The sequence below is a fragment of the Palaemon carinicauda genome, chromosome 3 (genome assembly GCF_036898095.1).
Source record: "Palaemon carinicauda isolate YSFRI2023 chromosome 3, ASM3689809v2, whole genome shotgun sequence".
Classification (NCBI taxonomy): Eukaryota; Metazoa; Arthropoda; class Malacostraca; order Decapoda; family Palaemonidae; genus Palaemon; species Palaemon carinicauda.
Genome location: NC_090727.1, coordinates 22617903 through 22645761, shown reverse-complemented (window position 1 = coordinate 22645761; position 27859 = coordinate 22617903). Strand labels below are relative to the sequence as shown.

At 46.8% G+C, this 27859-nt stretch overlaps 1 long non-coding RNA gene across 3 annotated transcripts; it reads left to right on the top strand.

The window, feature by feature from the left end:
- On the top strand, positions 1 to 27859 carry LOC137636897 (uncharacterized). Of its 3 annotated transcripts, none has more exons than XR_011043276.1 (6): positions 1 to 104; positions 13520 to 13612; positions 21976 to 22187; positions 24598 to 24812; positions 25295 to 25421; positions 27595 to 27859. It is a non-coding gene; the product is annotated as an uncharacterized lncRNA (long non-coding RNA). The 3 variants fall into 3 exon arrangements; XR_011043281.1 differs by having other exon boundaries at positions 13520 to 13617; XR_011043274.1 differs by lacking the exon at positions 13520 to 13612.

Below are 27859 nucleotides of genomic sequence, written 5' to 3'. Positions count from 1 at the left end.
TCCTCCCATGAGTCCCAAGTTCTCCTGTCGTCAAATCATAAATGTTTTCATAATTTGAAGTGTAGAAAAAGATGTCTATTTCAGATTGCAAGAAACAGAAGAAAGTAAGTGTTGAATATGGTTTATTTTGACGTTATTTAGCCGGAAATTATGTTATTTAACCGAGAAAGCGGAATTTCTCGGCGTATCATTTGGGGGTGTTTGTGACTAGATGTCACGTACCATATTTATGTATCTAATTAATTTTATTTCTTATTTTATTGATTATTTTCACCATTTTAATTCATATTTTAAATAAAACCAGGGTTTTTGGCCTTTATTTCGGCACTGTTTGGCCGGTAAAATCGTAGGTTATGGGCGCTGCCTGGGGTTTCAAAACTTTGATTTTTCAGTTTGTAAATTTAATCCAATATTTGAAATAACTGTTTTATAACCGAAATGTGTCATATATTGTTCCATTTTAGTCCCACTTTTGACAGGGTTGTAGGCTAGACCCTAGCCCACCTATGGTGGATAGGTAAAACTTTGTTGCTTTCGTAGTTTGTTGGGAGAGGTTTGGGATAACTAGAAAATAGAGTAAAAAAATGTCAGAAATTGGCTGTTTTTTTCACTGGAATTATAACTAATTGAGGAGCCTTTGTATATCAGCGGCCAGTTCCTCCCGTGCGGAGTAAAAATTTACATCAACTAACTAAACTTTCACCCCTAACCTAACTTACAACCCCTGTCCTTACCTACTTACCTAATGAGGGTGGGGTTGCTGACGCCCCCCTGCGACCCCCCCTTACACTGTCGTATTCTAAGTCAGACATAATAATACATGCAAGTGGCGGCTATCATGCATACACCCCCACTGGAATTATAACCGAATGAGATATCAATGAATTCACTAGTTTTTGAAGGCTTGTCAACAATCTACATACTAGGACCACTTTGCGCATGAATGTTGGAAACGTGCGAGAATAGCCAACAAGAAACGTGTTGTTACACCGAGAAAACCCTAATTATTTTCTTGGCATTTCATACGATATCAAATAACTGAAATTTCACTCGTTTGTCCTAACGTTCTACATACTGTACTAGGAACATTCGACGGACACAGGTGGGAACCTTAGGGTTTGGGTGTGGTTAAATAGGACTAAATGTGATTATTTAACCCTTGTGCGATTTTTAAAAGGCCACTGAACCTAACACACCCACCTGACCTAACCGAATAATTCCCAGGTTACAACCCCTAGGTGGGGCAAACCCCCGGACAGCCTTCCCAGGTCACAACCCCTAGCCAGATTTGTAAAAACCCACCTAACCTAACCTAGTAGTTCCCAGGTCGCAACCCCTAGCCGGGGTCAAGCTCCCGGATCCCCTTCCCAGGTCACAACCCCTCAGCCAGATTTGTAAAAGGTTATAGAACCTCACAAACCCACCTAACCTAACCTAATAGTTCCCAGGGCATAACCCCTAGCCTGGGGCAAGCCCCAGACCCCCCTCCAGGTCACAAACTGAAACAGAATAAAGAATAAATCTTTACATTTTGTTGAAGTGAATCATAAATAAATCTCTCTCCTACACAATAAAATGGTGGGCTGCACTCTAAATTATATCTTTACCACACTAATGAAAATATTACTTAGGATTACCTTTATGTGCATTTTTTACGACAATTGTGGTTCCTGCATCTCCTATTATACACGATCGTCCTCAAAGTATCAAGCTGACCGATATGAGTAATAAATTCAATCACATCGCTCAAAGAAAAACTACAGTATAGGATATGCGTCTGTCCATCTTGGAGGTTAGCGCTGGAAAGGCCGACCTCGCTCAGGTCAATCTTGGGTCGCGGGTTGGTTAAAAAGTTTGAAATCACACGGCCAACAAAAGCAAGCCTACAAGCGCACGGAAAAGAAAGGTTGGTTTGGTTGGGCTGATTGACACTGGCTTAATCCTCCTAAACATCTTAACTAGATGTTGCCTACCCTAACCTTTGGTTGTATATATAACAAATTAGTTTGTTCCGTAACTGGAATACAAACCACGCTATTTAATAGGGGTATTACTTTCGGCGTAGCTGAAATGACGAGCCATTAATTTTTAGCGAAGGTTTACTACCCACACCGCTAGTTAGCGGGGGTAGGGGAGGGTAGCTTGCTACCTCCCTCCCCCCCCACACACACACACCTGTGCTTGAGCTCACTTTGCTCTTGGCTCGGATGGTGGTCGGACGTGTCCGCTCTCATCCTCGCCGTCATATTGGCAGCCATTAACACTCTTTGTTCTTTCTTTTTCTAGTTACTGTGTACGTGAAATTGGCCTCTGCGACCATGCGCACCTGCCCTGGTTTTCCCGACCGCTCTTGTGGAACGTTCATGTCGGCGGTTGAGACTGATCCTCACGCCCTTTGGCCTTCTTTTAGGGGCCAGCTGTGTGATAATGTCAACAAGTGTAGGGAGTGCTCTGCCTCCCATTGGGAGAGGTTTTCGCGACGGCGGAAGACGAAGTCCAAGTGGGACATTTCTCCTTCGAAGGTTACTTCGAAGGAAGAAAAACCCAAGGGCTCTTCTTCTGTTGCCTAAACCTCTTCCGAAGCTCCCACTCGGTCGGTCTCTTTTGAGAGACCGTCGAGTGGTAGCATAGATTGAATTATTTCTAACCAGCCTCGGGTCTCGAGAGATGACGTTGCTTCCCCTAGCGAAGCAGCTCCACCTCTCCCCCCAGAGCAGGACATGTCACTAACTTCCCTTTTTCAGCTTTGGTCCTCCTTGGGGCGTACGGGTTTACCCTCCAAGGAGGTTTTGCTTGATTATATCCGCCTGGGTGCTGCTGTCAAGCAATCGTCGTCACCGTCAGAGGTTGATCCCTTGTCTCTTGTTGACGTTGTGGTGTCAAGAGGTATCCTGTGCGGTTTCACCCATCTCCTCTCCACTCCAGACTCTACGGTAGCTGACGACTTAGTTTCCCCCCTTCCTGACCATCCTACGAGGGGGAAACTAAGTCCATCGTCAGTCTCTCCTGCTGGTGTTTCTTCCCCTCGGGGGAGTTCACTTACAGAGACTCCTCTTCGGAGGACTGCTGAAGGTCAGCTTGCTGATCCAACGACCCCCAGAGGGCGCATCTGTCGGAAGGCTTGCCTTCCTCTTCGCCATAGAGCCCTTCCTTCACTTGCGATGAGGAGTCACCTCTTTGGTTCAACGTCTTCTATGCAGTCCCCCGCAGAGGAGCCTCTAGACCGATCTTCCATCACTGCGCCTGGACCTTTCTGCAGATCGTTCGCAATCTCCTTCGGTGGAAGGTCGTCCTTTTAAAGGACACGTCGACCTTCCACCCGACAGACCTGCCGACCTGCCGTCGCCGTTCCTGCATTGGCCTAACAAGGCTCCACCTGAACGCGCTATTGCGCGACAACAGTCCACGCGACCAGCGCTCATCAGTAGCTCGTCAGGCCCCATCACTACAAGCGCGCTGCTCATCCTGCTCGCACTAACACAGGGCATCATCCTAAAGTGCATACGCGCCAACAAGAGCAGAGCTCCACCATGCGCGCGCACATGCGCCAACGATCTCCTGCGTGCTGTGCGCTCATTGCGCTCACGTGCCCTGTGCCTACACGCCAACGAGCCCTGCGCCCACCGGCGAGTCAACTCTCATATGCGTGCCCTACATCACACTCTAATGAGTTCCATATTGCGTGCCATCCTACGCACCAGGTAAAACCTGCCCGCCAACTTTCTCCTGCAAGCAAGTTTGTAGATGAGACAGCTATGCTGCCCTCACCCACGCGCCAGCCTTCTCCTGCTCGCACTTACAAAGATACGCGCGCGCGCCATCCATCTCCCAGGGATGCGCGCCCATCATGAATCTACTGCGCGCTAAGGAACATTCTCCTGCGCGCGCGCCCTAAGGCTTTGACAGATGCGCGCCAACACTCTCCCGCACGTTCATCGTGATTCTCCTGCGCGCGCGCGCCATCAGTTTCCCGCACACGAGCTTCAATATCCTCCCTCCCGCGAGCACCATTATTCTCCCTCGCGCGAGCGTCAATATTCCCCCACGCGTGAGTCTGCGCATCACAAGGAACGACGTCCGGCAAGGTCGCTATCGCCTCATTCCCCTCCCCGCAAGCGCATACCACCGCACATTGTGGGAGAAGGGAAACTTCCAGAGGAGGTTCAGGATCCCAAAGCTACCAAAGGCGAACCCACCTATTCCAGTGACTCCTCCCAGGGATCCCTCAGTCCCTTTCCCTTCGGGGGTTTTGTCTGACAGTGCGTCTGTCAGCCAACAGCTCTGGTTCAGTGCCCTGATCAGAGCCGTAACTCAGGGTTTCAAGCCTGTCCTCTCTGATCTAGGACACGGAACCATGGGTTTCTCTACCCCTCTGAAGAGGAGAAGAGGAGTTCTGGACGCGGTCACTTCCCCGAGGGCGAAACTGACTCCACGCAGACCTTCAAGGTAAGTTCCTCCTATTCCTCGGAGTGACTCTCCTTCCCTTTCAGACGAAGATCTCCCGTCACCAAGGGAATCACGTGAAGAGAGATTTTCCCCCATCGCACCAATGGAGGAAACCTCTCTTCACGCCGAGAGTTCCACACAGTCCGGGATTAGAAGGAACATGCCACCCTCATCAATGTTGGAGTCTTACATCCTTCCCAGGAATGAATCCAAAGACTTCAGGTGGCCGCTATCATACATACACCCCCACTGGAATTATAATAACCGAATGAGATATCAATGAATTCACTAGTTTTGTGAAGGCTTGTCTCAACAATCTAGATACTAGGACCACTTTGCGCATGAATGTCGGAAACGTGCGAGACTAGCCAACAAGAAACGTGTTGTAACACCGAGAAAACAATAATATTTTGCTTGGCATTTCATACGATATCAAATAACTGAAATTTCACTTGTTTGTCCCAACGTTCTACATACTGTACTAGGAACATTCGACGGACACAGGTGGGAACCTTGGGGTTTGGGTGTGGTTAACCCTTTTACCCCCAGGCTCTTTGGAAATTTCCAACCCTTAACCCCCAAGGGGTTATTTTTTCCCCAGCACATTTTGCAGTATATTTTTTTTAGATTGCTCTAACAGCCTTAATTTTTGTCATAGAGAGGTCAGGTTGGTCTCATTCTCTTGGAAAATGCCTGAATTTTCTAAAAAAAATTATCAAAAATATGAAAAAAAATAAATTTATAGCATTTTTTTGCAAGGACGAACCGGTACGTCCATGGGGGGTAAAGGGATGTGTTTTGTGAAACGTACCAGTACGTCCTTTGGGGGTAAAAGGGTTAAATAGGACTAAACGTGATTATTTAACCCTTGTGAGATTTGTAAAAAGCCACTGAACCTAACAAACCCACCTGACCTAATCGAATAGTTCCCAGGTTATAACCCCTAAGCGGGGCAAGCCCCCGGACAGCCTTCCTAGGTCACAACCCCTAGCCAGATTTGTTAAAAGCCACCTAACCTAACCTAGTAGTTCCCAGGTCACAACCCCTAGCCGGGGTCAAGCTCCCGGATCCCCTTCCCAGGTCGCAACCCCTAGCCAGATTTGTAAAAGGTTATAGAACCTCACAAACCCACCTAACCTAATAGTTCCCAGGGCATAACCCCTAGCCGGGGTCAAGCTCCCAGATCCCCTTCCCAGGTCACAACCCCTTAGCCAGATTTGTAGAAGGTTATAGAACCTCACAAACCCACCTAACCTAACCTAATAGTTCCCAGGCCATAACCCCTAGCCAGGGGCAAGCCCCAGACCCCCTCCAGGTCACAAACTAAAACGGAATAAAAAATAAATCCTTACAGTATGTTAAAGTGAATCACAAATAAATCTCTCTCCTACACAATAAAATGGTGGGCAGCACTCTAAGCTATATCTTAACCACACTGTAATAAAAATATTACTTGGGATTACCTTTATGTGCATTTTTTATGACAATTGTGGTTCCTGCATCTCCCATTATACACGATCGTCCTCAAAGTATCGAGCTGACCGATATGAGTAATAAATTCAACCACATTGCTCAAAGAAAAACTACAGTATAGGATATGCGTCTGTCCATCTTGGAGGTTAGCGCTGGAAAGGCCGACCTCGCTCAGGTCAATCTTGGGTCGCGGGTTGGTTAAAAAGTTTGAAATCACACGGCTAACAAAAGCAGGCCTACAAGCGCACGAAAAAGAAAGGTTAGTTTGAGTGGGCTGATTGACACTGGCTTAATCCTCCTAAACATCTTAACTAGATGTTGACTACCCTAACCTTTGGTTGTATATATAACAAATTAGTTTGTTCCGTAACTGGAATACAAACCACGCTATTTAATAGGGGTATTACTTTCTGCGTAGCTGAAATGACGAGCCATTAGTTTTTAACGAAGGTTTACTATCCACACTGCTAGTTAGCGGGGGTAGGAGAGGGTAGCTTGCTACCCCCCCTCACACACCTGTGCTTGAGCTCACTTTGCTTTTGGCTCGGATGGTGGTCGGACGTGTCCGCTCTCATCCTCGCTGTCATATTGGCAGCCATTAATGCTTTTTGTTCTTTCTTTTTCTAGTTACTGTGTACGTGAAGTTGGCCTCTGCGACCATGCGCACCTACCCTGGTTTTCCCGACCGCCCTTGTGGAACGTTCATATCGGCGGTCGAGACCGATCCTCATGCCTTTTGTCCTTCTTTTAGGGGCCAGCTGTGTGATAATGTCAACAAGTGTAGGGAGTGCTCTGCTTCCCAGTGGGAGAGGTTTTCGCGACGGCGGAAGACGAAGTCCAAGTGGGACATTTCTCCTTCGAAGGTTACTTCGAAGGAAGAAAAACCCAAGGTCTCTTCTTCCGTTGCCTAAACCTCTTCCGAAGCTCCCACTTGGTCGGTCTCTTTCGAGAGACCGTCGAGTGGTAGCATAGATCGAATTATTTCTAACCAACCTCGGGTCTCGAGAGATGACGTTGCTTCCCCTAGCGAAGCAGCTCCACCTCTCCCCCCAGAGCAGGACATGTCACTAACTTCCCTTTTTCAGCTTTGGTCCTCCTTGGGGCTTACGGGTTTGCCCTCCAAGGAGGTTTTGCTTGATTATATCCGCCTGGGTGCTGCTGTCAAGCAATCGTCGTCACCGTCAGAGGTTGATCCCCTGTCTCTTGTCGACGTTGTGGTGTCAGAGGCATCCCGTGCAGTTTCACCCATCTCCTCTTCCACTCCAGACTCTACGGTAGCTGACGACTTGGTTTCCCCCGTTCCTGACCATCCTACGAGGGGGAAACTCAAGTCCATCGTCAGTCTCTCCTGCTAGTGTTTTTTTCCCTCGGGGAAGTTCACTTACAGAGACTCGTCTTCCGAGGACTGCTGAAGGTCAGCTTGCTGATCCAACGGCCCCCAGAGTGCGCATCCGTTGGAAGGCTCGCCTTCCTCTTCGCCATAGAGCCCTTCCTTCACCTGCGATGAGGAGGCACCTCTTTGGTTTAACGTCTTCTATGCAGTCCCCCGCAGAGGAGCTTCTAGACCGATCTTCCACCACTGCACCTGCATTGGTCCTGGACCTTTCTGCAGATCGTTCGCAATCTCCTTCGGTGGAAGGTCGTAATTTTTAAAGGACACCTCGACCTTCCACCTGACAGACCTGCCGACCTGCCGTCACCGTTCCTGCATTGGCCTAACAAGGCTCCACCTGAACGCGCTATTGCGCGCCAACAGTCCATGCGACCAGCGCTCATCAGTAGCTCGTCAGGCCCCATCACTACAAGCGCACTGCTCATCCTGCTCACACTAACACAGGGCATCATCCTAAAGTGCATACGCGCCAACAAGATCTCCAGCGTGCCCTGCGCCCATTGCGCTCACGTACCCTGTGCTCACTGCGCTCACGTGCCCTGCGCCTACACGCCAACGATCTCCTTTGCGCCAGCGCCCACCTGCAAGCCAACTCTCATATGAGCGCCCTACATCACGCTCTCCTGAGTTCCATATTGCGCGCCATCCTACGCGCCAGGTAAAACCTGCGCGCCAACTTTCTCCTGCATGCAAGTTTGTAGATGAGACAGCTATGCTGCCCTCACCCACGCGCCAGCCTTCTCCTGCGCGCACTTACAAAGATACGCGCGCATGGCATCCATCTCCCAGGGATGCGCGCCCATCATGAATATACTGCGCGCTAAGGAACATTCTCCTGCGCGCGCGCCCTAAGGCTTTTACAGATGCTCGCGAACACTCTTCCGAGCGCCCGCGCGTTCATCGTGATTCTCCTGCTCGCGCGAATATTCTCCACCGCGCGCGAATATTCTCCCCCGCGCGAGCCATCAGTTTCCCGCACGCGAGCTTCAATATTCTCCCTCGCGCGAGCGTCAATATTCCCCCACGCGCGAGCCTGCGCATCACAAGGAACGACGTCCGGCAAGGTTGCCATCGCCTCATTTCCCTCCCCGCAAGCGCATACCACCGCACATTGTGGGAGAAGGGAAACTTCCAGAGGAGGTTCAGGATCCCAAAGCTACCAAAGGCGAACCCACCTATTCCAGTGACTCCTCCCAGGGATCCCTCAGTCCCTTTCCCTTCGGGGGTTTTGTCTGACAGTGCGTCTGTCAGCCAACAGCCCTGGTTCAGTGCCCTGATCAGAGCCGTAACTCAAGGTTTCAAGCCTGTCCTCTCTGATCTAGGACACGGAACTGTGGGTTTCTCTACCCGTCTGAAGAGGAAAAGAGGAGTTCTGGACGCGGTCACTTCCCCGAGGGCGAAACTGACTCCACGCAGACCTTCAAGGCAAGTTCCTCTTATTCCTCGGACTGACTCTCCTTCCCTTTCAGACGAAGATCTTCCGTCACCAAGGGAATCACGCGAAGAGAGATTTTCCCCCATTGCACCAATGGAGGAAACCTCTCTTCATGCCGAGAGTTCCACACAGTCCGGGATTAGAATGAACATGCCACCCTCATCAATGTTGGAGTCTTACATCCTTCCCAGGAAGGAATCCAAAGACTTCAAAACATTGCCGAAGTCCTCCACTAGGGCATGGATGGATTCAGCCAGCCACTCAAGGAATGTCCACGATTCTCCCCAAGAAGAGTCTTTGTGGGATAGGAGGAGACTTCGCTGCAAGTCCTACAACAGGAGGAGACCAGCAGGAGTCAGTACACGCGTTTTGGCAGGTTCTGACTCTAATGAGGGCTCTCAACGGGTTTTGCAACCCAGAGATCCCTCCTTGAGAAGGCAAAGACACGGTCCTAGACCGCGTCTTTGGTACTCAGAAGCCCTCTAAGACCATTGCAGCCCTGCCCTGGTCTCAAGGGGGTAAAGAGTACCAGGTACAAGATCGCCTAGCAGCTCTCCAAGATGTCCTCCTCCAACCGTTCCAGTACCACCAAGCTCCTCCCACCTCCTCGCGTACTTTGAGATCCTGGAGGAGCCTTGTTTAGCTCTCCCACTTCACCACTCGCTGGAAGAGCTAGCCAGGGGAGTAGCTCTTGAGAGAGACTCCAACCAGCAGGTCTCGTTCTCGGCAGCCGAGATCCTCAACCAGGAGAAGGTCGTGAAGTTGCTATGCAAGCCACGAAGGTTGGGGACCTTAGGTATCCTGATAAGTTCTGAGGATTTCTCCAAGGAACGTACCAGTAAAGCTATGGAAACCTTCCTCCTCTCAGGTACTCGCACGATCGAGTTTCTGGCCCACCAAGTCTCGAACTTGTGGGAAAATACCATCCTGAAACGTCGGGATGCAGTAGCTGAGAGATTCCACCAGAAGGTCCCTAGCGCCGAGATCAAGAGCTCAGACTTTCCTCCATGGAGGGGTCTGTTCTATTCGAGCCTAAGGATGTGGAACATGCTGCTGAGAGGTGGAGGAAGTCACATCAAGACTCCCTCCTCCATGGGGCTTTAACATCTAAGCCCTATAAGGCTCCAGCACCACAGCAGTCCCGTCCAGCCAAGACCACTACGACGACAATTACAGCGAAGACGATGATGTATAAGCCCTTTCCTGTGAAAGAAAGGAAAGGCATAAAGTCCTCCAGGGGAGGCAAAAGTCCTAGAGGGAGCAGCCGAGCCCGCAAACGCTAGGATAGGCAGTCCCCCTGCATTTCCACCAGTAGGGGGATGCCTACAAAGTTCGCAAACAGGTGGAAGCAACTCGTGGCCGATTCCTGATCAATCTCCGTGATCAGTCTAGGATATTGCGTCCCGTTTATAACATCTCCACCTCCCCTGACGACGAATCCAGTGTCCTTGAACTCCCTTGCCATGGGATCGGCAAGGGGGCAAGCCCTTCGGGCAGAAGTCCAGACCCTGTTGAAGAAGGGCGCTCTCCAAGAGGTCCTTGACGGATCCCCAGGCTTCTTCAGTCGACTCTTTCTTGTAAAGAAGGCATCTGGAGGCCAGTCATCGAACTCTCAGCTCTGAACAAATTTGTCAAACAAACTCTGTTCAGCATGGAGACGGCAGACACGGTCAGACTAGCAGTAAGACCGCGAGACTTCATGTGCACAGTGGACCTAAAGGAAGCGTACTTCCAGATCCCAGTCCATCCGTCTTCAAGGAAGTACTTAAGATTCAGCCTAGACAACAGAATAAACCAGTTCAAGGTGCTGTGCTTCGGTCTTTCCACAGCACCACAAGTCTTCACCAGAGTGTTCACCCTAGTATCATCTTGGGCACACAGGATTGGCATCCGTCTCCTCCGTTATCTGGACGATTGGCTGATCCTAGCAGACTCAGAGTCATCCCTTCTTCAACACCGAGACAAACTTCTGGGACTTTGCCAGGATCTGGGGATCATGGTAAATCTCGAGAAGTCCTCTCTGCTTCCCACTCAAAGACTGGTATATCTAGGCATGGCTATAGACACCAATCTCCACAAAGCCTTCCCATCAGACGACAGGATAGCAAGGCTGAGGAAGGTCGCTAGCCCTTTTCTCAGATGAGAAGAGCTTCCAGCCCAATCGTGGTTATGTCTCCTCGGTCACCTCTCATCTTTGGCTCGTCTAGTTCCCAACGGTCTCCTCAGAATGAGATCCCTCCAGTGGCGACTCAAGTCTCGATGGAATCAAGGTTGCGATTCCCCGGACATCATGATCCCTATGGGACCTGCGGAACGGACGTACCTCCAGTGGTGGGTGACAGACGAGAACCTATGAAGAGGAGTGGATCTTCTCATCCTCCCCCCGGATTTGATGCTGTTTTCGGACGCCTCAAAGAAAGGGTGGGGAGCCCACGTTCTACACCACAGGACCTCAGGCCTGTGGTCAAAATCAGAAGAGTGCCTCCATATAAATCTTTTAGAGATGAAGGCCGTTTTCTTGGCCCTTCAGCAATTCCAACAATACCCGGTGTGTCACTCTGTGGTGGTGATGAGCGACAACACCACAGTAGTGGCTTAAATCAACAAACAAGGAGGTACTTTTTCGCAGAAACTATTCCATCTAGCAGTAGCGATACTGAGATGGGCTGAAATTCACTCGATACCACTATCGGCACGCTTCATTCCGGGCAAGAGGAATATGCTCGCCGACAACCTGAGCAGAGCATTTCAGATAGTGAGTACTGAGTGGTCTTTGTATCATCTAGTAGCCAACAAAGTCCTGACTTTATGGGGTTCTCCGACTGTGGACCTCTTCGCAACGGCCCTAAACTGCAGGCTCCCACTGTACTGTTCCCCAGTTCCAGGTCCCAAGGCTCTCTGGTAAGATGCTTTCCAACAACGGTGGGACAACATCAATGTTTACGCCTTTCCCCGTTCTTTCTGATGAGGAGGGTGCTTAACAAGACCAGAACATCGGTCAATCTTTCAATGACCCTCATAGCTCCGCTATGGCACCAAGAGAACTCCCTCCACGACACAATCTATTCAAACAACCACACGCCAACATCTTCTCCAAAGCCGTAGCTTCGCTACGACTTCACGGCTGGAAACTATCCAGTATCTCCTCTCTGAGAGAGGATTTTTGCAACAGGTTGCGATCAGGATGTCTGGACACCTGCGGAAGTCATCAGCAGCAGTCTACCAGGCAAAGTGGAAAGTCTTCTGTGGTTGGTGTCGTGGAAGGGGTATTTCTCCACTCGATGCCACTATTCCAGCAATAGCGGAGTTCCTTGTGTATTTGCGTGAAGAAATGCACCTGTCAGTCTCGGCAGTGAAAGGCTATCGCCTAGCCTTAAGGCTTGCCTTCAGGCTGAAAGGATTGGACATTTCATCATTGCTAGAACTTTCTCTACTCATACGGAGTTATGAACTTACCTGCCCTCAGTTGGAAGTGAGACCTCCCCCATGAAATGTGGTTCGAGCTCTCAGGTCTCTTAAGAGACCTCCCTATGAACCATTACGCCAGGCATCAGATTGCCACCTAACTTGGAAGACGGTGTTCCTGCTAGCTTTGGCCTCGGCCAAGCGAGTGAGCGAACTTCATGGTCTCTCGTATGACATCGCCCATTCAAGGGGATGGGGAGAGGTAACGTTCAGCTTCGTCCCTGAATTTATTGCTAAGACTCAGAACCCGGGAGTAGCGGTTCCTCGATTCGACTCCTTCTGGATTTTTAGTCTCCTTACTGTAACTGATGACCCAGACCATCTCTTACTTTGCTCAGTAAGGAGCTTGATGCTGTACCTCAAGAGAACAGCCGCAGCCCGTCCTCGTGTGCCAGCACTATCCGTCAGCACAGGAAGAACTAAGAGGAGGGTCGCCAAGAACACCATTTTTGCATGGATTCGCAAGGTCATTGACCTGGCACTGAATCCAGACCCTCCTCTGTTACGTCGCCCCAGATAACATGATGTCAGGGGCATAGCTACGTCCCTGGCCTTCAAAAGAAATTTTTCAGTGACGCAGGTTCTTCAAGCTGGGGTGTGGAAACGTCAAACAACGTTCACATCCCATTACCTGCAAGACGTGACCCACAGGAGACTCGATAGGTTCTCTATCGGTCCTGTGGTGGCTGCACAACAGCGGGTTTAAAACCTCAAGCTCCTTATTGGACAAGTAGCAGAAGGTTGGAGGCATTGTTACCCAGTTTTAGTCTGCATGAATGAAAAGGTTTGACTGGCCCTTATTCTTTTCTTCATCATCCCCTCTCTTGGGGAAAGCAGCATCCGGGGTTTTCTGCATAGCTGACCTCAAACCACTGCAGGTAAACCATGCTTCCCTGTGTTCCTAGTATTAATATTATTACTGCTACGTCCCCATACCCTGACGAGGTGGTATTGGGAAAGTCCTAGTCTACAAGTTTCCATCTAAAGAACTTCAGAACAACTTTCTAGGATGAGTCACACTTCATACCTTCACACACAGCTTGCGTAGGCCGCAGACCTTGTGTAGCAAGGTTTTAGCGAGGTGCAGGGACTCCTTATTTCTTGAGTGCTTACACACTCAAATAAGGAGTCCCCAGGGAAAGCCAAAAGCCAGTAGTTTATGGAATGATGTACAGTAGTTAAAACTTTGCTTAAATTATACATTCTCTTATTGAAGGACTCAGGTTTGTATAATTAGGATAAATACAAATTACTGTACTTTGAAAACTTGTCATATTATAGACTAATATTTTGCCTAATTCATTCAGAAACCATACCTTCAAGGCCAGGTTAAGTAGGTGAGCCATGGAGATGGAAGCAGGCCTTTGTCAAGCTGTGCTCGGTGTTGTAATTTACGTTAGGTTAGGTAGTGTCCATTCTTTTTATTTTTGTATACATAGATGTTACCCCTGAGGTCTTCCTAATATTTGCAAACCAATTTACATTTGTTCTGTCACTAAATACAAACCAACGCTTTTCATAGGGGATATTACTTTCATTGAAGCTGAATGCGAGCGTTAACCACCCACCCACTAGTTAGCGAGGGTGGGTGGAGGGTTACTAGCTAGCACGCTCACTCACACACCGGGGCTGAGAACCCACTTTGTTTTTGGCTTGAGTGGAGAATGTACGTTGCCCCTCTTCCCCCTCACCTTTATTGACTTGCCATTACTGACTAATTTCTTTCTTCTCTTTCTTTTCAGTGTGTGTGCGCTCTCTCCTTGGCCGTCCTCATGCGGACTTATCCGGGATGTTTATGTCATGAGCATCTGCTAGGTCCTGCCTGCTGTGGGCGGCGTGGTGACTAGGACAACACCTACCTTGAATGCCAAGAGTGGTCTGCCTCCCAGTGGGAGAAGTATGGGACCCGACATAAGTCCAAAAGGGATTCTTCACCTCCGGGGTCTTCCTCAAAGTTGAAGAAATCTAGGACTTTGATCACCCAACCTCTTCCCAAAGCTCCTGTTCGTTCGGTTTCCAATTAACTCCAGGTCAACCTCTGGTCTCGAGGGATGGTGCTACTTCCCCCAAGTGAAGCAGCCCCTCTCCTCCCTCGAAGTGAGACTTGCAGTACTCTTTCTCTGATGCTTTCCGCTGATGAAGGCAGTTTTTGAACTTCAGCTTGGTGCGGAGTGGAAGCGAACACAGACTTCCTCAGAGGTGGATCCCTTATTGTTACTGAGTGTGGGCCTACGAAATCCTGAGGTTTTATCTGCCGTGTCCACTGACGATTCCCACCCTGCCTCTTCTTCCGCTGCTGCCGCCGTTGCCAAAGAGTGCTCCCTCCCCCCTTGCTGAGCTAACTCTTCCATCTGGGGTAGAGCAAAGTTCAAGGCAGGTCCCTCTTGTGGGTGGGCATCGCTCTCGCCTAGAGTGAGATCCCCCCCTAGAGTCCCAGATTCAAATGTCTCCTAGACATCTTCCTGTTCCTGCTTAGCATTCCTCCCCTTCGGAAGATCTTCGCTGCCCTCAACGAGCTCCCAGAGTGAGTGGTTCTCCTTAACGCTTCAGACGTTCTCCTCCCCCTCCGTCTAAAAAACATCTCTTTGGTTCACCCAAAGACTGCGATCTCCTTCGCCAGACAATCCCCTCCGGAGGATCGTCGCTCATCAATGGAGTACCTCGTCACTCGTCACCTTGACTGCAGACCTCTTCCAGAGACCGTCACTCTTCACCTCGTGATGAATAACATCAGAGTCGCCGACAGCCTTCTAGTTCCCAACCCTCATCTGTTATATTGGACTCGCCGTTTGCCAGCCCCTAAGTATTTGTTTGTCCATAGGCACCCTTCAACTTCTCGTCACTTGACAGTAGTTTGTGGTTTGTCAGCTGCCATAGATTCTTCAGGCTTTCCGACCACTTGTCGATCACTTGCAGTCCACTGTTCATCAGCTGATCGTAGTTCTACAGCTACTTGTCACTCATCCACGACTCATCATTCCCTGCCTTGTTGACGTTCACCAGCAGCTTATCGTTCGGCTGTAACTCACCGATCACCAACTACTAGACTTTCGGCAGTTTCTCGTCGTTCTCCAGCTGCTCGTTGTTCCTTAGCTTCTCGGCATTCCCCAGCTGCTCGTCGATCGCCAGTGGCTCGTCATTCGCCAGCTGTTCTTAGTTCTCCTGTGGCTGGTCGTTCACCAGCCGTTCGCCATTCGCCAGGCTGTAGGAGATCTCCAGATTAAAAGCAATTTTCCTGACACTCTCCTCTTTGAGCTTCTCATCACTCATCAAGTCATCGGCACTCGCCAACCCGCCATTCGCCAGCTCCTTGTAGGAGTTTTCCCTCTCATTCACCAGCTCACAAATGACAGTCATCAGGCTTAGATCGCCGTTCTCCAACTCTAGACCGTAAGTCTTCTGTTTCTTACAGGTCGACTCAAGAACACAGCTCCCCAGCCAAAGTGTCCAGGACATCACGCCTGGAAGGACCACTTCCGACAACCTCTCCTTCAGAAGGAACCAGCCTTTAAGGAGCCTAGATGGGTAAGCTGCCCTGTCCATTCACCCTTAAGTGGGAACCATCAAGGTAGCAGCCGTCCGCCTCTTCGCACCGCTTGCCTGTCCAGTCATCAGTCGATCCAGGCAGGAACCTGGTTCCATCTTTTCAGAGACCTTCAGCATCGATCCTCTCAGGGAATCTGTTGGTCAGCGCCTCAGTGGGGCAAGGAACCTTGGTTCAATACCCTGGTCAAAGCAATTCACCAGGCATTTGTGGAAGGTGTCTCACCTCTACAGTCCTCCAGGATGCCAAGGATTCCTTTGGAGAAGTCATCTTCATCTCCGGCTGACCCTAGACGTAAGTCTACGTACCCCTCTCCTCAGGTGCCCTCATCATCATCCATCTCTCCTTTTAAGTGGAGATGAGTAATAGCTGAACCGCAGTATTCCTCTCGGATCAAACTAACTCCTGTATAAACATTGAAGCGGAGGCTGAGCATCGTTATCCTCACTCCTCGGCGGGTAGGCACCCCCCCAGCATCTCCTGAACCAAGATTCTCCCTCTCTCAGAGAGGATTCTTTGGCTGGGTCTTCCTGCCCCTCCCTTATCAAGGTGGTTCCCTTGGAGCAGCTACCGGTATCCAGACCTTTACTGGAGGACGTCGCTCCCTCAGCAAGTGAGGGACATATGAAAGAGCATGCAAGACCTTCACTCCTGGAGGAATTCTTTCCGCCCCGTAAGGAGTCGAAGAGTGCCAAGACTGTCCACTAGTCTTTGGCAAGGACTTCAAGACCTTTGCAGGAAGGATCCAAACGATCTTCTCCAGACCCTGCAGGGTCGTCAGCATTGTTCGAGGGGCGACGTCAACTCACCTCGAGAGGAGATCTAGTGGGTGGATGACTTAACGACGATGACGACCATCTCCCAAGACCTGCAAGTCCAAAGCTATTGGAGGTAGAGCAGGAGGAGTTGGAGTACGCCTTCTAGCAGATCTTAGCCCGCATGAGGATCATTAATGGGTTATCTGATTCAGCGGTGGCCCCTCAGCAGTGCCTGTCGGAAGGCGTTCTCACAGATCACTTGCTCCGCCTTTAAACGTCTTCCGCCGCCTTTTGTGCAGCAGAGGAAGTATCACGAGGTTTCCAACAAGCCTCTTCCTCCCCTGCCTTTCGTTCACTCCGTAAAGGCCCTTAGCAGAGGGATCTCCTTCGAGAGACTATCAGGACTTCAAGTCTCGTTCTCGGCATTGAAGATTCTTAACCAGGAGAAAGTAGCGAAGTACGCCATGCAGGCTACTTCGTGGCTGGACCTCTGGTTAGGATCAGTGGGACACCTCATAAGGACCGAGGACTGGTCCAAGGAGACGTCGAGGAAGGCGATGTAGACCTTTCTATTATCAGGAAATCGAACCATTGAGTTCCTTTCCCACCAAGTTGTAAACTTGTGGGCAAATACGATCCTTCGGCAAAGGGACTCCCATATAATGAAGTAACGAGACTGAGAAACTCTACTTTGAATGGTACCTCTGCTCAGGCCGGAAAACGTTGACTGGGCTTCGGAGAGGTGAAGAAAGTTCAAGCAGGACGCCCTCCTCAATAGGCCTTGAACATCTCGTCCCATAGACCACTTCCTTTGCAGAAGAAACAACAGCAACAGCTAAAACCGCTAACGAATAAACGAATAGGACAGCAGCTACAACGGCAACAAGGCATAGAAGCCTTTTCCAGCCAAAGAGTGAAAGGGTTCCAAGTCCTCATATGGAGGTAAGAGTTCTAGAGAAGGCAGCTGAGACTGCACCCGCTAGGATGGGCAATCCTCCCACTTGTCCACCGGTGGTGGTTGCCTGCATTGCTGCTGGCAGATATGACTGCTGCTTAAGGTTAAACCCTGGACAGTCGTTGTGATTCATTCAGAGTATCTCGTCTTGTTCACTCAATCTCTCCCTCCACTGACCAAGGATCCAGTTCCATCGAGCTTCTGCGAAGGGATCTGCAAAAGAGCTGGCTCTCCGGGCCGAATTCCAGACCATGTTGAAGAAGGCTGCTCTCCAGGAGGTCCTCGGCGACTCCCCAGGCTTCTTCAGTCGACTCTTTCTTGTGAAAAAGGCGTTATCGACCTCTCAGCTCTGAACAAGTTTGTCAAGCAAACTCCGTTCAGCATGGAGACGGCAGACACAGTCAGACAAGCGGTAAGACCACAGGACTTCAAGTGCAAACTGGACCTAAAAGACGCATACTTCCAGATCCCAATCCACCCGTCTTCAAGGAAGTATCTAAGGATCATTCTAGACAACAAGAAATACCAGTTCAAGGTGGTGTGCTTCGGTCTTTCCACAGCACCTCAGGGCTTCACAAGAATATTCGCCCTAGTGTCATCCTGAGCTCACAGAATCGGCTTCCATTTCCTGAGATATCTGGACAACTGGCTGATTCTAGCAGACTCGATGGCAACCCTTCTTCATCTCCGAGACAAACTTCATGAGTTTTGATAAGACCTCGGAATCATGGAAAATCTCAAGTCGTCGTCACTACTTCCCTTTCAACGACTGGTATACTTGGATATAATCATCGACACTGATCAACAGAAAGTCTTCCCATCAGACGACAGGGTAGTGAGGCTGACAAAGGTAGAGAGACCATTCCTCAGACGAGAAGACCTCCCAGCCCAGAGGTGGTTATGTCTCCTAGGGCTCATAGCAGCCTTGGTTCATCTAGTTCCGAATGACTGTCTCAGTATCTGATCTCTCCAATGGAGGCTAAAGTTCAGCTGGAATCAGTCCAGCGATTCCCCGAACATTCGAGTTCCTATAGAACTAGAAGAGCAGACGAACCCCAGATGGTGGGTGAACGACGAGAATCTCCGCACGGGTGTCGACCTTCTCGTCCTCCCCTCTGACTTGCTGCTCTTTTCAGATGCATCAAAAGAAGGATGGGGGCCAACATGCTACACCACACAGCCTCAGGCCTATGGTCAGAGTCCAAAAAGTACCAGCACATAAATCTCTTAGAAATGAAGCCAGCCTTCTTAACCCTCCAACAGTTCCAGCAGTTCTCGGCAGGCCACTCGGTGGTGTTGATGAGCGACAACACATTGGTAGTGGCTTACTTCAACAAACAAGCCGGTACCTTTTCGCAGGCCCTAGCATCTAGCATTAGAGATTCTGAGATGGTCAGAAGACAACTCGGTGACCCTATCAGCATGCTTCATTCCAGGCAAAAGGAATGTGCTCGCAGACAACCTGAGCAGAGCGACTCAGATATTGGGCTCCGAGTGGTCTTTAAATCATCTAGCAGCTAACAAAGTCCTGACTTTGTGGGGTTCCCCGACTATGGACTTGTTCGCAACATCCCCGAATTTCAGGCTCCCGCTTTACTGCTACCCGGTCCCAAATCCCCAGTCTCTCTGGCAAGATGCATTCCAGCAATGGTGGGACAATATCGACATTTGCACCTTCCCCCCATTCTGTCTGATGAGAAGAGTTCTCAACAAGACCAGAGCATCCACCAATCTCTCGATAACCCTCATAGCTCCGCTATTGCATCACGCAGAATGGCTCCCGGACCTTCTGCAGCTCCTAACAAAGCTCCCAAGAGAACTCCCTCCACGACATGATCTACTCAAGCAGCCCCATGGGAACATCTTCCACAAAGCCGTAGCTTTGCCATGACTTGACGCCTGGAGACTATCCAGAACCTCCTCACTCTGAGAGGATTTTTGCAACAAGTTGCGAACCTGATGGCTGGACACCTTTGACACTAATCAGCTTCGGTCTACCAAGCTAAGTGGACTGTCTTCTATGGTTGGTGTCGTGGAAGGGGTATCTCTCCCCTCGATGCTACTATTCCAACAATAGCTTGAGTTTCTGGTACACCCTCAGGAGAAAATGCTCCTCTCGGTTTCGGCAGTATAAGGTTACCACTCAGCCTTGAGTTTAGTCTTTAAGCTGAAAGTTGTAGATATTTCTTCTTCGTTGGAACTTTCTCTCCTCATAGAATTTATGAGTTTACTGTCCCTAGTTGGAAGTTAGAACTGCTTGGAACGTGGTTTGGGTCCTTCGGTCTCTGAAGGGTCTCCCCTACATTCCATTACGTCAGGTAACAGATCGCCACCTCACTCTGAAGATGGTGTTCCTATTTGCTTTGGCTTTGGCCGTAAGAGTTAGTGAACTTCATGGTCTTTCTTATGACATCACCCATTCAAGGGGAGGGGGAGAGATAATTCTCAGCTTCGTTCCTGATTTCATTGCAAAGACTCAAAATCCAGGGGTAGCAGATCCTAGATTTGATTTCTTCCAAATTGAGAGTCTTCGTACCATAATCGATGACACAGATCAACTTTTACTATGCCCAGCAAGAAGTTTTGAGTTATTACGTCAAAAGAACATCTGCAGCTGACCCCCAAGTGTCAGCACTCTTCGTCAGCACGAGGAATGTCAAGAGGAGGATCACGAAGAACACTGTGCATGGATTCATAAGGTCATCCTTCTCCAACACGAACCAGAGCTCATGACGTCAGGGGCATTGCAACATTCCTTTTGTTCATACGAAACTACTCTGTGGTTACAGGTACTAGAAGCAGGCATGTGGAAGCATCAGACGACCTTCACTGCCCACTACCTGCAAGACGTAACCCACGGGAACATGGAAACTTTTTCCATTGGTCCTGTGGTGGCTGCCCAACAAGTTGTTTAACACCTCAAGCTCCTTGATGGACAAGTAGCGGAGGGTTGAGGGCATAAGTTATCCGGGATTAGTCTGGGATGAATGTTTAAGAATGGCTGGCTCTTTCTTTTCTTCATCTTTCCCTCTCTGGAGGAATCAGCATTCAGGGTCCTCTGCATAGCTGACCTCAACTATCTGCAGGTAAACCATTCCCCCTTGTGTAACCTAGCATTGTTTCAATACTTGTTGCGTCCCCATACCCTAACGATGGGGTATTAGGTAATATCTTGGTAACCTCTGAAGACTCCTATGGCTTGGAAGAACTCTTAGCTAGATTGTCACTTTGCTAGTATCACGAGCACACAGCTTGTGTAGGCCGCAGACCATGCATAGCACGGGTTTAGCGAGGTGTAGGGTTTCCGCCAATTATGTGCAAAACGCATAAAGGGGAAAGCCCCCGGGTCAAAGCCAAAAAGCCAATTGCTCAAACTTCCACCTTTCTCAGGGGTAAGTCATCCCATATAGATAGCTTTGGCTTGTATTTAGTGACGGAACAAATGACAAATTTGGAAGTAATTTGTGTTTTTCCTAACGACACAAACCTGTAGCTATTTATATAAATTGGCCCGCCAGTACCTGTCCCTCTTGAAGTCCTACTTCCCAGCAAAGTAGGTTAATAGCTCAGGTGTGTGAGTGAGCAGGGTGGCTACTACTCCCACCCCCCACCCTGCTAATTAGCGGATGGGGGCTTAACCCTCGTTAAAAGTCTCCTCATCTATCCTTCTTAGATTCCTAAACTGGGTTAAGTCTGTTAGGGGTACGATATCTATGGTTATCTACGGATACGTCGATTTAGGATAGTCGTTCAGGGGGTTAGGACCCCGTGATAACTGACGGTAATTCTCTTGTAATATCACTCGCAGAAATATTATACAGTAGAAAGCTGCCGGAAGGACCTTCCATTAGGACGACATGGCTATCTCACCCAAAAATAGATTTTTCTTACTTCAAAATCCGTTTTCTTTCAGCTTCGCATAAAGTAATATCCCTGTATATATAGCTAAAGGTTTGTGTCGTTAGGAAAAATACAAAGTACTTTAAAATTTGACATGTTATGCCGATATACGTGACCTTGTGACGAGCTCTGCAACAAAAAAAGCAATTCTATTCATGAAATTAAAAAATACAGTACATACTTATCTCTGATAATGTATAATGGCATTATACGTAGCATAATGAGAAAATATAAGTACAGAAGTGTGATAAATGAAAACATAAGCTATTTTTTGATAACTGTGTTTGCATCTCAAAGCTGTTCAGTACCTTACAGGTTGAAGCGTGTAGCTCTATCCCGACTGAAGCTATGTCGGTTTCGTTAAGAATAGTTACTAAGGTCGTACAGATATTTTGTAAATGGATAACAGCGTGATAGCCTACTGCTTAATTTATAACATAATGTAATTATTTATATATTTTATGTACTATGTAAATTTTGAATAAAGTCTTGGTGCCTAGCAATGAATTTCTCTGAAGTTAGATCAAATTTTAGCATTTTTCAAGTAACGCTATTACGGAAAGGGCTTTTTTTATGAAGATTTATTTTAATTGAGCAATATTCCAGGTAAGGTTGCTGTCACCCCCAAGATGAAAGTGGCTTTTAATCATGACGCCGATGCGATGGAAATAGCCAGATCTTTTCTGGCTGCCCCAGTGGACTCTAAAGACTTGTCAAGAAAAGTATGCGTCTCGTGACTCACCGACCCTTTCTTTAAAGTTCCCTTAGGAACAAGTAAAACATCACAGCTGTTTGTACTGGATGGAAATCCTTTAAAAGTAAGTTGCTTTTAGTTTTTGATTATCTGGAAAGTGTTTTTTTTTTTTTTCACAAATTGAAGTGTGCTATTGGCTAGAAATACAGGGAACCTTATAGGTTACTTTGAGTGACTGTACTGTATAGGCTATTGTGTTGAGGGTAGGATCAAATCATCTTTGTTCCGACGCTAAATGCAAACCCTTTCGCTCTTTATTAGGGATATACTTCCAGCGATACTGGAAGACTAGACATAATACGTTTAGAGAGGGGTATCTCTCCCCTCGATGCTACTATTCTAACGATAGCAGAGTTCCTTGTACACCTTTGGGGGGAAAAGCTCCTCTCAGTTTCGACAGTAAAAGGTTACCACTCAGCCTTGAGTCTAGTCTTGAAGCTGAAAGTTGTAGATATTTCTTCTTCATTGGAACTTTCTCTCCTCATGTGAAGTTATGAGTTTACTGTCCCTAGTTGGAAGATAGAACTACTCCTTGGAATGTGGTTTGGGTCCTTCAGTCTCTGAAGGGTCTCCTCTACATTCCATTACGCCAGGTAACAGATTGCCCTTTCACTCTGAAGACGGTGTTCCTACTCGCTTATGACATCGCCCATTCAAAGAGATGGGGAGAGGTAATCCTCAGCTTCAATTCTGATTTCATTGCAAAGACTCAAAATCCAGGGGTAGCAGATCCTAGATTCGATTCCTACCGGATTGAGAGTCTCCGTACCATAACCGATGACACAGATCAACTGTTACTATGCCCAGTAAGAAGTTTTGAGTTATTACATCAAAAGAACATCTGCAGCTTGCCCCCTAGTGTCAGGACTCTTCGTCAGCACGAGGAATGTCAAGAGGAGGATCACGAAGAACATCTGTGTTTGTATTCATAAGGCCCTGAATCCCTATCCTCTTCCAACACATTGACCGAGAGCTCATGACGTCAAGGGCAATGCAACATCCCTTTCGTTCAAATGAAACTACTCTGTGGCGCAGGTACTAGAAGCGGGCATGAGGAAGCATCAGACGACCTTCATTGCCCACTACCTGCAAGACGTAACCCACAGGAACATGGAAACTTTTTCCATTGGTCCTGTGGTGGCTGCACGAGTTGTTTAACACCTCAAGCTCCTTGATGCACAAGTAGCAGAGGGTTGAGGGCATAGGTTATCCGGGATTAGTCTGGGGTGATTGTTCAAGGATGGCTGGCTCTTTCTTTTCTTCATCTTTCCCTCTCTTGAGAAATCAGCACCCAGTATCCTCTGCAAAGCTGACCTCAACTATCTGCAGGTAAACCATTTTCCCTTGTGTAACCTAGCATTGTTTCAATACTTGTTGTGTCCCCATACCCTAACGATGGGGTATTAGGTAATGTCTTGGTAACCTCTGAAGATTCCTATGGCTTGGAAGAACTCTTAGCTAGATTGTCACATTGCTAGTGTCACGAGCACGCAGCTAGTGTAGGCCGCTGACCATGCATAGCACGGGTTTAGCGAGGTGTAGAGTTTCCACCAATTATGTGCAGAACACATAAAGGGGAAAACTCTCGGGTCGAAGCCAAAAAGCCAATTGGCACAGACTTCCACCTTCCTCAAGGGTAAGTCATCCCATATAGATAGCTTTGGTTTCTATTTAGTGATGGAACAAATGACAAATTTGGAAGTAATTTGTGTTTTTCCTAACGATACAAACCTTTAGTTATTTATATAGATTGGCCCGCCAGTACCTGTCCATCTTAAAGTCCTACTTCCTAGAAAATTAGGTTAATAGCTCAGGTGTGTGAGTGAGCGGGGTAGCTACTACTCCCACCCCCCACCCTGCTACTTAGCGGATGGGTGCTTAACCCTCGTTTAAAGTCTCCTCACCTATCCTTCTTAGATTCCTAAACTGGGTTAAGTCTGTTAGGGGTGCAGATATCTATGGTTATCTACGGATACGTCCCTGATTATACACGATATCTTAGGATAGTCGTTACGGGGGTTAGAACCCCTTGATACCTGACGATAATTCTCTTGTAATATCACTCGCAGAAATATTATACATAGCATAATGAGAAAATATAAGTACAGAAGTGTGATAAACGAAAACATAAGCTATTTTTTGATAACTGTGTTTTCATCTCAAAGCTGTTCAGTACCTTACAGGTTGAAGCGTGTAGCTCTATCCCGACTGAAGCTATGTCGGTTTCGTTAAGAATAGTCACTAAGGTTGTACAAATATTTTGTGAATGGATAACAGCGTGATAGCCTACTGCTTAATTTATAAAATAATGGAATTATTTATATATTTTATGTACTATGTAACTTTGGAATGAAGTCTTGGTGCCTAGCAATGAATTTCTCTGAAGTTAGATAAAATTTTAGCATTTTTCAAGTAACACTATTAGGGAAAGGGCTTTTTTTATGATGATTTATTTGAATTGAGCAATATTCCAGGTAAGGTTGCTGTCACCCCAAGATGAAAATGGCTTTTAATCATGACGCCGATGCGATGGAAATAGCCGTATCTTTTCTTTCCTGGCTGCCCCAGCACGCTATCAAGACTTGCCTAGAAGTAGCGTCTCGGGACTCTCACTGACCCTTTCTTTAAAGTTCCCTTAGGAACTCGTAAAACATCGCATCTGTTTGTACTGGATGGAAATCCTTATAAAGTAAGTTGCTTTTAGTTTTTGATTATCTGGAAAGTGTTTTCTTTTCACAAATGGAAATGTGTTATTGGCTAGAAAAACAAGTAACCTTATAGGTTACTTTGAGTGACTGTTCTGTATAGGCTATTGTGTTGAGGGTAGGATAAAATTTCAAGCTTGCAGCAAATGTTTTTATGTTGAACAGGCTGATATAAGTCTCTTTTTATAGTTTACATATGAAATTTGTTTTAATGTTGTTACTGTTTTTAAAATATTTTTATTTAATTGTTCATTACTTCTCATATTTATTTATTTCCTTATATCCTTTCCTCACTGGGCTATTTTTCCCTGTTGGAGCCCTTGGGCTTATAGCATCTTGCTTCTCCAACTAGGTTTATAGCTTAGCTAATAATAATAATAATAATAATAATAATAATAATAATAATAATAACCAGATAAAAATGATAATGCTTGGATAGCTTAATTCCTTTTCTATTGTATTACAGAATGGTGTGTAAGGGAAGAACAATAGTACAAGCCTATGTTAGAGGCCTTTGACTGCTCTGTTGCAGCTAACAACAAGGACAGAGCTCAAGAAGTGTATTTCTCACTACTGCCACTGACCCTGTATTGGTAAGCTCTCATCAACAGCCATTTTTACACTAAGTCCTCAACTTAAAACTTAATGGGTTCCTAAAAACTGTATGCGAGTCAAATTTTTAAATTTGGTCCTAGGGTAAGCATCATTTAACTTGCGTGCCTACAATTTTCAGCAGCAAAGGTCAACAAATAGTCACATTTCGTATTGTAAGTGTCGTCTTGCTTACTGTATTGAATTACATATTGTTTGATTACAGTACTTCATTATGAGGTTTTGATAGAATAACTGAGATTTTATGATTTCATTTTGGATTTGAGGATAGATGTGAGACAGGCAAGAGAGCGTGCTAGAAATAGGAATGAATGGCGAGCGATTGTGACGCAGTTCCGGTAGGCCCTGCTGCTTCCTCCGGTGCCTTAGATGACCGCGGAGGTAGCAGCAGTAGGGGATTCAGCATTATGAAGCTTCATCTGTGGTGGATAACGGGGGAGGTTGGGCTGTGACACCCTAGCAGTACCAGCTGAACTCGGTTGAGTCCCTTATCAGGCTGGGAGGAACGTAGAGAGTAGAGGTCCCCTTTTTGGTTTTTGTTTCATTTGTTGATGTCGGCTATCCCCCAAAATTGGGGGAAGTGCCTTGGTATATGTATGTATTTTGGATTTGTTTGTATCACCAGATGTCTTTGAGGACCTTCTGAAAGTCACTGTTCTTCAGTAGCTAATTTTTATAATTTTTATCAGGAAAGTTTTTTTTATTTTAAATTCAATCTTGGTAATAATTAGAACTAGTAATCAAGCCTTTAGGCTTTCTAGAAATTTTTAAAACTATTCTTCTTTGCTCAATGGGTTAACTACTGCAGTGTAATTGTGCAGTGGCTACTCTCCTCTTGGTAAGGGTAGAAGAGACTCTTTAGCCATGGTAAGCTGCTCTTTTAGGAGAAGGACACTCCGAAATCAAACCAATGTTCTCTAGTCTTGAGTAGTGCCATAGCCTCTGTACCAAGGCCTTCCACTATCCTAGGTTAGAGTTCTCTTGCTTGAGGGTACACTCGGGCACACTATTCTGTCTTATTTCTCTTCCCCATTTTTTTTTTTCTTTTTTTTTTTTTTTAGTTTTTATAGTTTTATATATGAAAGATTTATTTCAATGTTACTGTTCTTAAGATATTTTATTTCAATTGTTAATTACTTATCTTGTAGTTTATTTATTTCATTATTTCTTTTCTGCACTGGGCTATCTTCCCTATCGGAGGACTTGGGTTTATAAATTAGCATCTTGCTTATCCAACTAGGGTTGTAGTTTAGCAAGTAATAATAATAATAATAATAATAATAATAATAATAATAATAATAGGGTTCAGTAAGAGAGGAGTGAGATTACAGTTGTCCTATAGTCCATTTCTTTTAGCGAGGCAGATTTGCACCGACTCGCAGCGGTGCCCTTTTAGCTCGGAAAAGTTTCCTGATCGCTGATTGGTTAGAATTATCTCGTCCAACCAATCAGCGATCAGGAAACTTTTCCGAGCTAAAGGGGCACCGCTGCGAGTCGGTGCAAATCTGCCTCTCTCAAAGAAATTGACTATAGTTCGTTGATATGATTTTCCTTCACCAAGAAGGAATTTGAAATGTGCCTGCAAACATATTTGATTGTGTCGATATATTTTTATTTTCCTAGTCAATATATTTACTATTTCCGGACCTCCATGGATGATAAAATTGCTTAATTTAAGCTTATTGCTATTTTTTATATTATCCTAAATATCAATAATTTAATCAATAGATATTCTATACTTGGTAGTTCTGCTGCTCAGAATTTTCACACATAATTCAGTGAATTGGTTATTTCCAGAGCGCGTTTTATTTGCTTTTAGAATGACTCTGAGAAGTTTTCTTAATAAATTAAACTACAGTAGATTAAAAAGATAATTATAGTATGAAATAATTTTTTGTAGTTTGGATCAATTCTGAAAAGAAAGCAAAATGTAGGTATTGAGAAAGCTTTATAAAAATACTTTTAGATAAGTTTTCCTTATAAAGTTTTATAATTTCAATCTAAACAGGAGAGAAAGGACTATTTTGACACTTGCTAAAAAAACTACCTCTTGTGTTAGTATATCATTAATGATGTTAAATTGGTTGAAGCGAGATTGATATTCAGTTTGTTTTCTTTTTAAATTCCTTTGTCTAATATTGTTCATACTTTCAGATGTCAGACCTTGGTATCTGCCTCAAAACTAAAATCAACTTCCAAGCACACTGAAAAGAAAAAGCAAAACAAGATCAAGGCTGTCAATAAGCGAGGGTGGGAGCAGACACGTTTGTTCATCACCCGAGCCAAAAGCAAAGTGAGCTAGTCACAGGTGTGAGGGGGGGAGGGGTAGCTAGCTACCCCTCCCTACCCTAGTAAACCCTCGTTAAAATTCTAATGGCTCGTCATTTCAGCTACGCCGAAAGTAATACCCATATTAAAT